This window comes from Periophthalmus magnuspinnatus, chromosome 16 (assembly GCF_009829125.3).
Source record: "Periophthalmus magnuspinnatus isolate fPerMag1 chromosome 16, fPerMag1.2.pri, whole genome shotgun sequence".
Classification (NCBI taxonomy): Eukaryota; Metazoa; Chordata; class Actinopteri; order Gobiiformes; family Gobiidae; genus Periophthalmus; species Periophthalmus magnuspinnatus.
Window position 1 is genome coordinate 6,829,027 of NC_047141.1, and position 13,827 is coordinate 6,842,853.

Below are 13,827 nucleotides of genomic sequence, written 5' to 3' on the forward strand. Positions count from 1 at the left end.
ACATGCATTTTTGTAAAGATGAAATATTTTTGTCTTTTTTGTTTTAATTTGGAGGGACTGAATACTATTTTGACTGCATTAAAACACCTCCGGCTTTTAAAAACGTGACTATACAAAGAGTTAAAGACGATGTACCTGATTTTTTTACCGTCTTAAAAACGTGAAAAACAAAACTAGTTCATTTTAAACAGTTTGCAGTGGTCTTAAGTAATTCCATCACCATCATCCTAATTATTCACCATGATGAGTTTATAAGCACTTTCACAACTTTCAGAGACTGGAGCGGAATTTTGACGCCACAGTAAAGCTAAAAAACAACTAGCATGCTAACACACACTTCCTGATTATGGGACAATAAAAACAATGGACTCATTTTGACACAAGAGCTGCTTAAACAATATATGTGGGAAAAGACACATTTTTTCTTCAGATACATGGGGGAAATGGATACAGGAAATTTAACTGCAACTGTGGTGGAGTGTTGGATAATTATTTATTTATTTATTTATAATTTTATATTTTACATGGTTAAAAAGCAGAACAGATATTTTGTAAACATTTAATATTTTTGTCTTTTTGATTTCAGTAAAACTCAAATTTCAGTTGTAGTAAAATACATTTGACTTTTGAAAATGTGACTTTACTTTACTTTCTACTTTCACTTTAAGAGTAAACTGCAACTGCTGATTTTTATTTATTTTTTATTTTTTTATATATTTAATTTTGTGTAATACATATAAATAAAAAAAACAGTAAAATATTATATAAATATTTGTACTGAATTTTAAACACATTTTTCATGAGAATTTTGAAGTTTAAATGAAGCAAATATTTACTGAAATCTATCGCGTGGCTGAGATCTCCACTGACCTCCAGTTTTACTAAATAAATGACGTGTGATTAGAGCCGTGCAGGGGTCTGGGAGGGCATCTGTAATAAGAAGAATCATGCAGCAGTGTTAACAGCATTGAACCAATTCAAAAATCTCAAATGCGTTTACAATTTTTATTTTTTTTTTTATGCAAACCACAAGTAAAAAGGAAGATGGGATAGGCCAGTGTTGTGGATATTTTTGGACACTACACACAAAACTGTCACAAAGATTTTTAACTCAATAAAATGTTGATCATAATCATAAAAATGAGCCCACCCTGAGTGAAATCTGGGGCTGATTTTGGGCGTGGATGTTTCAGCACCACGGTCAGCTCCTTCTCCAATTCTGTCGATCCTGTTTCCCCCAAACTCTGAAAATCGTACCTTATTTTACCTGAGAATTATTTGGCTCATCTGATTTATATTTAAGTACAAGTTTTGACTGGTAAAGCTGTAAAAAAAAAAAAAAAAAAAAAAAGTTCAAATGTGTTTCGGGTGTTTTGTTTACGTTTGCGTTCAAATTTACATTGTTTATACCTTCACTCCTTTTGTTTGAAGTGTTTTTTCCCCGTTCAGTTCAGTGCGGTTCGGTTGTTTTTTGTAAACGAAAATGGCAGCGTCAGTCTCCTCGCACGGCTCCGTAAAAACAGTTGATTTAACCGACGGAAAAAGAGAAAATCAAACAGTGAAGCAGACATTGGTCAATAACAGACAAGCAGATGAACCAACATTGAGGAAACGAGCACATGCAGAACTGTCCCGGAGCGCCCCCTGTCCTCAGACCGTCCCGCTCTGCAAGAAACAACTACACAACACGGCTCTTTCAAACTGTTAAAAATGAATTCTGTGACAAATTTCAGTATTTTTTTTAAAGGTACAGTATGTAACTTTCTAAATGCAGCACATCACCTGCATGAAAACAAGTTAAAACCATATTTCACAACATTTTCTATGGCGTTAGGTACGTTTTATACCATACTGTGGAATATTATAGCCAAAGGAACAACATTTCCATGGAAACCAGCAGAAGAAGGCCCTCCTCCAACCCAAATAAGAGTTAGGTTTCCGGAGATGCAAGCCCGCTCACATTAAACACGAATGTTTTTTTAGGTTTTTCAGTCCAATGAAAAAACATGCTTCCATTTTAGTCTATTTCTTGGCTAAAAAGTTACATATTTTGACTTTAAAGGGTCCATATTGCGCTATTTTCTAATTTTTCTGTTATAATGTTGTTTCCTCGTCACAAACAGACATGGAGTTGTGTTTTGTTTCATTCACACACACGTTTAACACACAAACACTCTGATCCACCTTGTGATGTCACCATGCGGTAATACAGGAAGTGCTCCATTGTGTTTTTAAACTCCACACATCTTCACTAGAATCATTTCGATGATTTCAGCCCTGGAATTTTCAGTCTGTGCTGAACTAAAGCTAAAAGGAGCTGTTAAGTTGAAAACTACCACTTTATGACATCACAAGGTGGAACAGAGTGTTTGTGTGTTAAACGTGTGTGTGAATGAACCAAAACACAACTTGAGGTATGTTTTTGATGAGATAACAGCATTATAACATGGCTTAAACCTCACAAGAGTCAATTTTGTGTAATATAGGATCTTTTTTTTTTCAAGAATCGAACTTCCAACTCATATTTATTTGCTCCTTTTTTAAAACTTTAAATCAGTACTATAATAAATGTACATCACACAGTTACACAATCATTTACACAAGTCCTGTTTAGCTTTCACGCCCACCTCTTTGGACCGAAACGCATTGAAAACCATTCATTTTGAAACTTAAAATCCCTCCTTCTCTAAATCACTAAGAAGCAGGCGTTCGGGTGGGCGCATTTCTCCGCGTCTCCCTAAACAAAGCGCTCGCCGCGGTAAACACGCTCAGACAATGCTAGTTAGCGCTGCACCTGCCTCCCTTTGCTAATATCCCTTAAACCTCCACATAAGGTAAAACTTCCATAGGGCTTACGCTACCATTTGCGCTAATAAATTCTTCTGGCAGAGGCGAGTGCAAGCTGCTTGTGGTTGCCCCTGGAGTAGAGTCGGGGGAGAGGGGGGAGAGCGGTGGAGGGGAGGAGGTAAGGAGGGAGAGGAAGCCCCGGATATGAGGATGAATGTGGGGAGTCCTCCAGGAGACCGGGCCCCGTACACCTCCAGACTGGAAAAACAGAGATAGTTCTTTGTCATCATTTGGAGTGTGTGTTTTTGGACGGACACGTGCAGGATTGGAGGAGAGGAGGAGACGGTGGCGGCGGTTTAGGCACGATTTTGGTGAATATTTCAATTTAAAAGGCGAGGCTGTTTAAAGGGGCTGTACGGGATTCAAAAACGTGAAAAGCAGAACCAGTTTTGAACAGGTTGCAGTGGTTCAAAGTTGTGCCATGTGTGATCCAAGCGTTCTAATAATTCGCAGCAATCGGTTTTTGTCCAAAGTATCGAAAATAAACCACTAGATGATACAGAAACTAGTATCGAAACTAGATACACATTTGGGCAGGTATCGATACTAAAAAGCCAGGACAGAAATGGACCTTTCCTGAATAGCTTTAGAATGATCTTGAGCTGTATCAGAACAAGTTTAAGACACATAGACTATTTTACACACATGGACCACTATGGAACCGACCTGGACCACTGAGGGATTACACGGATGTAAGGCCACAAGGGAATAGAAAAGAAAGTACTACCATTTAATGTTGAAAATCACATTCTATTGTCTAAATAAAGAGAGTTTTTTTTATTATCATCGTGGTATCAGAATCGGTATTGAGCATTGAGTCTATTCCTTATTATCAAAAACCGTCTTTGAAATGTTTGTATCGCGACAACACTTGTTCACTTTTCACAGCTTTCAGAGGAGGCTAACAAACGTACTCCAGGACCTTGAAATGCCTCTTACAAAGCCACTCCTTCAGTGCCCAGGCGGAGTGTCCGGGATCATTGTCATGCTGAAAGACCCAGTCACATTTCATCTTCAATACCTTTGCTGATGGAAGGAGGTTTTCACTCAAAATCTCACGATACATGGCCCCATTCATTCTTTCCTTTATACGGCTCAGTCGTCCTGGTCCCTTTGTAGAAAAACTGCCTCAAAGCATGATGTTTCCACCCCCATGCTTCACAGTAGGTATGGTGTTCTTTGGATGCAACTCAGCATTCTTTCTCCTCCAAACACGACAAGTTGAGCTTTTACCAAAAAATAGTATTTTCGTTTCATCTGACCAAACTTCAGACGGGCCTGGACATGTCCTGGCTTAAGCAGGGGGACACGTCTGGCACTGCAGGATTTGAGTCCCTGGTGGAGTAGTGTGTTACTGATGGTCCCTTTGTTACTTTGGTCCCAGCTCTTCAGGTCATTCACTAGGTCCCCCCGTGTGGTTCTGGGTTTTTCCTCACCGTTCTTGTGATCATTTTGGGGTCATCATGGGGTGAGATCTTGTGTGAAGCTCCAGATCAAGGGAGATTATCAGTGGTCTTCTATGTCTTCCATTTTCTAGTAATTGCTCCCACAGTTGATTTCTTCACATCAAGCTGCTTTCCTATTGCAGATTCATTCTTCCCAGCCTGGAGGGAGGAGCCTCTTAAAGAAGAAGTTACAGGTCTGTGAGAGGCAGAAATCATGCTTGTTTGTAGGTGACCAAATACTTATTTTACTGAATTTACCAATTAACTCATTAAAAATCCTACAATGTGATGTCCTGGATTCTTTCCCCCCATTCTGTCTCTCATAGTTGAAGTGAACCTATGATGAAAATTACAGGCCTCTCTCATCTTTCAACTGGTGGCTGACTAAATACTTTTTTGCCCCACCGTATATAGTATTAGATATGCACAAACACAAACCACATGGAAAAGCAGAAAGAGATGGTCTGACATTTTCAGGTCTCAGCAAGGACACACAATACTCAAGTACTCGAACATGTGTGAATCAGACCAATCACACTGCAGGTATGATTGTGATGAGGAAACAACAATATAACATGGCTCAAATTCAGAGGTGGGTAGAGTAGCCAAAGATTTTACTCAAGTAGGAGTAAAAGTATGGTGTCTGAAAGCCATAAAAAGTCCAAAAAGTACAACTATATTAAAAAGTTACTTAAATGTACTTCAGTAAATGTGAGTGTTACCCACCTCTGTAGTTCCCACCCGTAGTTCCCAACGTTTTTTCCTCTGTGTACTCCCAAAGCGTAGTCTCACCTTCCAAGTATCCGTTAGGTAGTATGCAAAAAATATCTTTGCTGTAGAAAAATATGGCAATTCTTACCATTTTATTTTCTTGTTTTAATGATATTTATCCTCCAACAATATTCTTAAAGGTGTAACGTTTACTACAGAACCCTTTTCATTCAAATACTATTCACCTTTTTGCATTTTTGTACCATGCCATAATGTTGTTCTCTCATTACAAATATACCTGTAGCATTTTTATGTCATTCGTGCATGTTTGAGTAATCTAGCGCTCTCTCCCAGGCGCTATTCGAACCCTCCAGTACGATCCTATCCAAAGCTTAGCCCACAAGCCTTACGTCACCCATGTTCCCACGTGACAATTCTCCATAAATATACAAAAACAGGATATACTATAACTTCACAAACCTGATTCAATGTGTAGTAGTTTCATTAGCAGGGTTTTAATCTGTTGTTTTTGGTGAATATAGCATTTTAAAACAACAAAAGGTACGCAGTGATGTAAAAATCTTATAGGTTAACAATAATACCCCATAAAAACGTAATATTCCCGCTTTAAAACCTGAAACTATTCCGCTGTACCCCTGCTTGAGAAACACTGCTGTAGGCCTATATCATTCAATACCCCTCATTTCTAACCCTATACTCTGGACAAATCAGGCCAAACGCTCCTATGTCTCTGTGTAATATTCTGAACACACACAGTTAGCATAGTGAGGGTTAGCGGCGTTAGCGTTGGTGGTCATTAGCGGGAGCCGTGCCAGAATGGTCCGCTCTCTGCCTCCTCCTCCTCAGCTTATCAGGTAACCCACAGTGGTGTTAGCATCCAGGCGAGTTCTGGAAGACAATGTGAATCCGAAAGCGCGTTAAGAGTGGGCCTGTAATGTCATTAGAGGAGGAGAGGCGTACCACACAACACCAGGAGCGCTAAGCTAACACTGCACTGCAAAAACAGGAAGCGTTAGGATGATGAGGACTCATAATAATGCTATGAAGAGGTTTAGCAAGTTGTGTTTGTGTGGTTTTGGATATGTTTTGAGGTTTTTAACTAATGTAAAATGGATATGAAAGCCTGGTTTATTGGAAGTGATTCATGGACTAAAGCGGGTCTGAGGATGGACTTTACTAGGGCTAAACTAGGACTAAACCGGGACTAAACCAGGGTGAACCAGGACTTTACCAGGAATAAGTGAAGTCTAAACCAGGACTAAACCAGGATTGGGACAGGTTCTACTGAGACAGGTCATAAACAGGGCTAAACTAGGTGTATGTCAGGACTAAACCAGGACTAAACCAGGAATGACACAAGCCAGGACTAAACCAGGACATAAAGGTCGTAACCAGGATTACCCATATTAAACCAGGATTAAACCAAGACTAAACCAACAGTTAACTTGGGCTAAATCAGGACTAAACCAGGACTAAACCAGGACTAAACAAGGACTAAACAAGGAATAAATCAGGACTAAACTAGAGCTAAGTCAGGACTAAATTATGACTAAATCAGGACTAAACTAGGACTAGATCAGAACTAAACAAGGACTAAACCGGGACTAAATCAGGATCATTGGCATCAGTGATTTCTTTTGCATCTTTGGACTCGTCTCTTGGCGGTGCAATGGGACAGTACATTTTCTGTCAGATTCAAAACCCCATATTCCCAGGTAAAGGTATGAGTTGGAGTTTACTTAAATACTGTGCACTTTAAAATACTTTCCACACATACTTTATTCAAATTACTAGATTTTTAAAAACACCATATTTCCAAACCTAAAACAATAAAAAGTATTTTATTAACTCCTATCTGTCAATTATCAGTGTGGTCAATATGAAAAGGAGCTGTTGGTTCACTGTATATATCTGTATCAAGCTGACACACATATTTTTCATAGGACAATGTCTTTATTCAATTGGCAGATACTGTTGCCAAATATATATATATATATATATATATATATATATATATATATATATATATATATATATATATATATATATATATATATATATATATATATATATATATATATATATATAAAATAATAAAATATAATCTATTTTTATATTTGTTTGTTTCAGGTTGATAAGATGCCCATTTGATCTTCTTGAGAATTAATAAAACATTGCAAAAATACATCTTAAAACCAGAACTAGTCAATTCAAATCATCTGCAGTGATCCAAAGTTACTCCTCACTTACCTTATGCATTCAGAGCATCCTAATTATTCACCATGATGAGTTTATAAGCACTTTACACAACTTACAACTTTTGCTGTCACTGTAACTAGCATGCTAACTGGCACTTCCTGATTATCGGTCAACAAAACGCTTAATAACTAGTTGCAGACAGTACACAGCAGACTTATTTTCACCTCAACAGTTGCTTATACAATATATTTGAACTGGGGCAAGTTCAAATATGAGGAAAGAATCAGGTGCAGGTCCTTTAAAACTAATTTGATTGTGTTTTATTTCATTTTTTTCAGTGTATGTTAGCGCTGTCAGCTCCCACAGCTCCAGCTTTGGGCCCATTAGACACACGTTTTAGAATGGCGCTTTCTGGAGTGCAGGGGATTACCGGTGCAGCTTCCTGTCGTCAGAATCGGCACACACACCAAAGAGGCTGCGCGCGCGGGGCTACTATTGTGTTTGTTTTGTCAAATGGCGTTCCGCGGAGCATTAGCACGGCTTACGGTGCCATTAATATTTTAATGATACAAAATAAGACGTCCCACGTGGAGGCGGGGCTAACACAAGAGGCAGATTAAAGGAGGGGCCATGAGATTACACCAGCGGGATTACAGACATGGGACTTGGAGGTGTGTGGTGTTTGTCTGATAGGGAATAATAAGGTGAATGTCACAAAAACAGACGATAAAAGATGTGGAAATTATACATGAGTTTGAATCTATTTAAAATGGGTATGGAACTTTCTGCAGGTGGGAAGTCAATGGCAGGATTCCATAGAAATACAAAGTTAAAACCATACTTCGGAACATGGAGTCCATGGAGATACGTAGATGAGTTTTATGTCCCACTGTGGAATATCATAGCCAAAAGGAAAACAGCAGCCACGGAAACAAGCAGGGGCAGGACTGCAATAAAACACACAGAATGAAAAAACATGTGTTTATTTTGGTTTATTTTGGTTTATTTTTGGCAAAAAAGTTACATACGGGGGCATTAACTTTTTAACTTTTAACTATGGTATATCCAAACTGATTCACATTTTACAAATAAAATAGGGATGCACAGGATGTTAGGGAAATAAAATGAACTAGATACAGGAACTGTGTCACCAGATACAAGGTGAACACTTTTAAAGCAAATATAGTTTTTTATAACAACTGTAATGACGATTTCTTCTTAGTCACAAAAACATTGGACACGGTGATAAAGCAGAATAAGCTTCACATGAGTCTCTCATTTGTGTTGCCACTTTCAATGCTGAAATCCACTTGGTTTAAACCTAAAATGCCTCTCTCTGATCTGAATGGTCACTACCTAAACCCCAGCACCTGCAGCCAATCATGAATCAGTGCTAGTGCAGCCTCTGCAGCTCAGTGAGTGAATTGTGGAGGTTCTGACCTTTCACATGAGGTCCATATACAGACAATAAGTATAAAGTGGTGTGGAGAAAAGCTCATAAATGAGAGTTCTCTTGGTTCACTCTTGCCTAGAGTAGAGTGCTACATTTAGAGGCTCCATTTTCTCCTTTATCACATTATTTGCTGAGGTCTAAGCACCACTGTTTATTATATTGTATTTAAGGTGGGACTTAACACCTAAACTCCGCCCACAACCACATTTCAAATAGAGCTGCTAAACTGGGCAGTACCTGGAGGATTAAAGGGGAGAGTGAGGGGGGCAGGGGGGCGGGGTCTGGAGGTATAGAGAGCCCATCTAACAGGTATCCATACTTCAAACTCCGCCCCTGCAGCCAGGTGTTTGTAATCAGCAACACCTGGCTGTAATCAGGGCAGCCTTACGTGATGTCACCAACTACTGTAAACTGCAGAGGCCACTGTAGGCAGCACAAACTTAGATTCAGGATTTTTTTTTACCTAGTTTGCATTAAATTTGGGAAAATGACTGGCACCATATACACAGTTTAGTAGGGTACTTGAAAGCTTTATTGCACCTCTTCTGTTTTGTCTGTGTCTGGTTAAGTCTCTTTGGTTGGAATCTAGATTTGACTTTAGCTAAATATGACAAACCCACAGTCAGGCCTGAGTGAAAAGGAACAATTCACTTGATTGACTACAGCTGTGAGAAATTAGTTGGGTATTTCAGTATTCAGAAAATGACTTTTGGACATAGTAAACCTCTGCTGGGGTACCAAAGAATTCAACAGTCCCGCCCACTTCAAAGCCTACCGAGGTCTTGAGGTCATAGTAAATGTGTCGCTCATTTCCCATCATTTTTGAAAGATTAAAATGCTTTTTGAGTTTTTATTGTCACGACAGAGACTAACTAGCTATGTGGTGACGAATGCCCATGACACTGTTGTTTTCACTAAAAACACATTTTAAATAAAGTTTCAGAAACCGACTTGAAATAAAATTATAGGTCTTGTGGTTATTAGTTATAAAATAGTTTACAAGCCCCCAACTGGCTTTAAAACTCTTTTTTTTTTTTTGTTTTCTGTGGGGAAAATGCATGGGAAACTTAATTTTGGAATCTTGTTGTGGGCGGCGTACTACCCTCCCGCTGATGTGTTTTTCTACAGACACCAGGGCCCTTTATCACTACTTGCAATTTGAATTATTATTATGACCAAATATACGGGAACACAGCTCCAGTAATAGCATGATTAAAAGCTTGAAAAGTCAGTTCGACACAATAGGGGACCTTTTATACGTACTAATAATACTACTACTACTTCTTATTCCTCTCAGAATGACAGCAGTAGCTAGTGAATGGACTTTCAGCTCTTTCATGGGATCCGAATCTTCTGGAACTATCAATTTCACTTTTTGTGTAGATATATTTGACAGAAGCCAATGTGAGAACTCATTTCATCTACAAACTAATCACAGAAAAAAATAATGCATATTCTAAATAAAACCTGGGTTCTTATGATGCCAAATCTGTTTTTTTGTGCACAAAGCTCTCACTTGTGTTGCCGATTCTGGCTCTGTGCTGATTTTTGTTTTGGTTCAATGCAAATCAGCGTAAAATATGCATAAAATTTGAAAAAAACATTCACTTCTTATGAAAAAAATTGAGATCTGGTTCAAACTGCTCATATTAAGTCCTATATTACACAACATGGAAACTTGTGAGCTTCAGCCATTATAATGCTGTTAAGTCATCAAAAACACACCTGGAGTTGTGTTTTTTTTCATTCACACATTTGAGTATCCCTGCATTATTAAACTGTCTACATCTCCAAAGCTCAAAATGCTCCGTTCCACCTTGTGATGTCATGTAAATGGTAATTTTCAAGTCAGCAGCTACATTTTACCTTTTGTTCAGTAGAGATTGTCAATTCCAGTGCTCAAAGTATCCAAATGATTCTGGTGAAGGTGTATCGAGTTTAAAAAACATGGCGGAGCACTTCCTGTACTACCGCATGACATCACAAGGTGGAACAGAGTGTTTTCAGTTTCAGAGAAGAACGGGGTTTGTGTGTTAAACTTGTGTGAATGAAACAAAACACAACTCGGGGTATGTTTTTGATGAGGAAACTACACTATAACAGATCTAAAAAGTGTGTAATACGGGCCCTCGGTCATGAATGTCGCATCACTAGTATCTTACTCACTTCCTGTAAACAAAACCAGCGCATTCCTCAACAGTTAGCCGCTTTACATCACTTCACAACATTGTCCTCTCTCCACGCTGCCGTTCAAAGTTTACAGCGCGTTACAAAGGAGAACTAAATCTGGCCCGTGTGCGGCGACGGGCAGAAGAATAGTCGACTTAAGTTCTTTAGGATCGCGCACGCATCGCCGGAGGGAGGAGAGGGCGGCTCTGTTCCCTCCCGATAAGTCATCTCCGCGCGCTTCGTCAAACTCAGGTACCCAAATCGAAAATAAAACAACAACCTCCCTTTCTTCCCTTCCTTTCACTCTCCCCGCGCTTAACACTAGATTAAATATCGCCGTCAATAGACTCTCCCCACGCGCGCTATCGAATCCGCGCGCCGCCCTGCCAAAACCACTAATATTAGTATCTCCGGAAAAAAATCTCGTCTTTCTTTCCAGCAAGTTCCCCGCTAAGGCATTCACGGCGGCATTTATCAGCGGATTTAAGCGCGGGTGAAATGGTATATAATCTGGATCCCCTCAGGAGCGGTTTTCATTCTGTTGTCTGTGCGGTGAAAAGGAGGCGCACGCTGCACCTTTGGCGGAGAGCGAGGAAGAGGAGGAGGAGGAGGAGGTGGATTTAATGCGAGCCCGCTGGGGAGAGAAAGGCAAGGCGCGGGTGAGGGCGTCTCGAGCTGATTGGCATGCGGAGGGGGGGGGGGGGGGGCAGGAGGGGAGGGGGGGGGGAACACGGCCAAAAGAGATGCTACGCTTGTTACTAATGATTTATTGTCTGAAACGTGAGCGCCGCTGCCGAGGTGGGTGAGACGAGCGACGGGGAGAAGTCGGAACACAAGCCGAGTGGGATTAGAAGCACTGGAGGGAAGTAGTACAGTAAAAAGTACATGGTTACTTTTGAAATGTGTTTTTAAAAGTACATTTTTTAAAGTATTTAGCAGAGTTTATATATGTTAAGGTTATGGTCGAAATTGTTGTTTTAACGAAATCTGCCCCGTTCCCCATGTGGCTGGATTTAAAACTTTCAGGAGCATTGAGGAGCCGCAAAGCAGTGTCAGAGAACTGCTGAGAGTAATTAAAAAAACAAAAACAAAAATCTAAGTGCTTCACAAAATGAGAAAGACATTGAAATCACAATACAAACAAATACAAACATTGTGTTCCAGGTTTTAGCTGCATAAAACTCAAACACTGATTCTCCATGTTCAGTCCTGACTCTGGGCACCAGCAGGAGGCCGATCCCTGAAGTCCTCAGAGTGATGTACTTTGGTGCTCGTCCATGGTGAGACTTGTTCACGAGCAGAACTGCTGCTTTAAAATCTGTTCTCTGAGACACAGGAGCCAGCGCAGAGACCTGAGCACAGGACACATGTGTGAAGTACTTCCTGGTTCTAGTCAGGACCCAGCAGCGTTCTGGATGCACTGTAGCTGTCGTACCACTCATTTGGAGAGGCCAATGACTTCATTTTTGTCTGAGTTTAGTTCAAGAAAGTTGTTTTGCATCCACACATTGACCTGTTGGATGCAGTGGCAGAGTGAAACCACCGGTCCATATTCATCTGCTGTAGTGAGACATAGATCTGAGTGTCATCTGCATAGTTGTGGTACGACACATTATTGCTGCGTATTAACTGGGCTAAGGGCAAGAAAGGCAAAAATGTAGAAAACAAAAAGGGTCCTAGGATTGACCCCTAACTTTATCATCTACAGGCAATTTAAGCACACTGAGTAGTCTTGATGCTGAAGTGACCATGAGAACGGGTCAGGATCAGTGGGAGGAACCAGTCATTGTCCTGAGTCAGGACAATGTGACTGAGGAGGTAAACGGCCCTCAGGACAAAGGTGTCCGTCCGCCTTTGTGACCTGCAGCCTGGACACGGCAGTGACATCCAGACAGGAGCCAAGTGAATTCTGGGAACATCGGGTGTGATGGGTCCTGGAGAATCTTGGTGTCTCTCCTCACAATTTGTTGCCCACAAAAGGATAAGTCCATAACCTCCGCATTTATGTAAAGGCCCTAAACCCAATCATAACATTATGACAAGGACCTCATCATGCAAAAAGTGTGAACATTGACTGGTGCTTTCACACCGGCACCAGACCAAATGAAAACTGGGACTACACTAGGACTCAACCCGAAACTAAACCAAGACTAGATCAAACCCTCCGTCACATCCTTTTAGCCCCGCCCACTTTGTCCTTTCAGCTGTTGTGATGTTATTTTCTTATAGTTCTTAATCTCGACTACTATTTGTGTTTCTTGAAAGTGCACCATGACAAAGAATAAAGCGTCTGGGATGGTGTCAGACAGTTGGTTTCCCATGATTCTTAGCAGCAATGTGCTTGATTGGTCAAAGAGGCAGCTGTCAGTAGATTCTGTATAAGTTATTACCTGAGAAAATGCTGTGTGAAATGAATGGATTATATTTTAAAGTCTCAGTCATTTTAGCAGCTTTTACTCTATAATTCAATATGTAAAGAGCGTTTAATTTGACCAAAATAAACTAAAACCAGGTACAGGCCCTTTAAAGCCCTTTTGTTTTGAAAATACTATATTCGGCTGAAATAATGTATTAACACGTTTAATAAGTTTCACTTTCATTTTCTGCGCTCTGAGTCCCCCCGTCCACTTGGCTCTCCACGCTAAGTCACTTCTCCTTCAGAGTGCACCCTGCTAATTATACTACTGCACATCGCATCAGGTTTGTGAAGTTGCTGTGTACACTTTTGTATCATGTTTTTGTATATTTATGGAGAATTGGGAGCATGGGTGACGACTTGTGGGCTGAGCATTGTGCAGAATCTTACAGCTAAACGCAAGGAGGTTCGAACAGGGCCCGGGAGAGATTGCAAAATTGCTCTGAGATGGATGACATCTAAAACCTCTTCAGGCATGTTTTTTGATGAGGGAACAGCGTTATAACATGGTGGAAAGCTAAAAAAGAAGTTCAGAAAGAGGCAGTTTATCAGCCCTTTAACCTTTT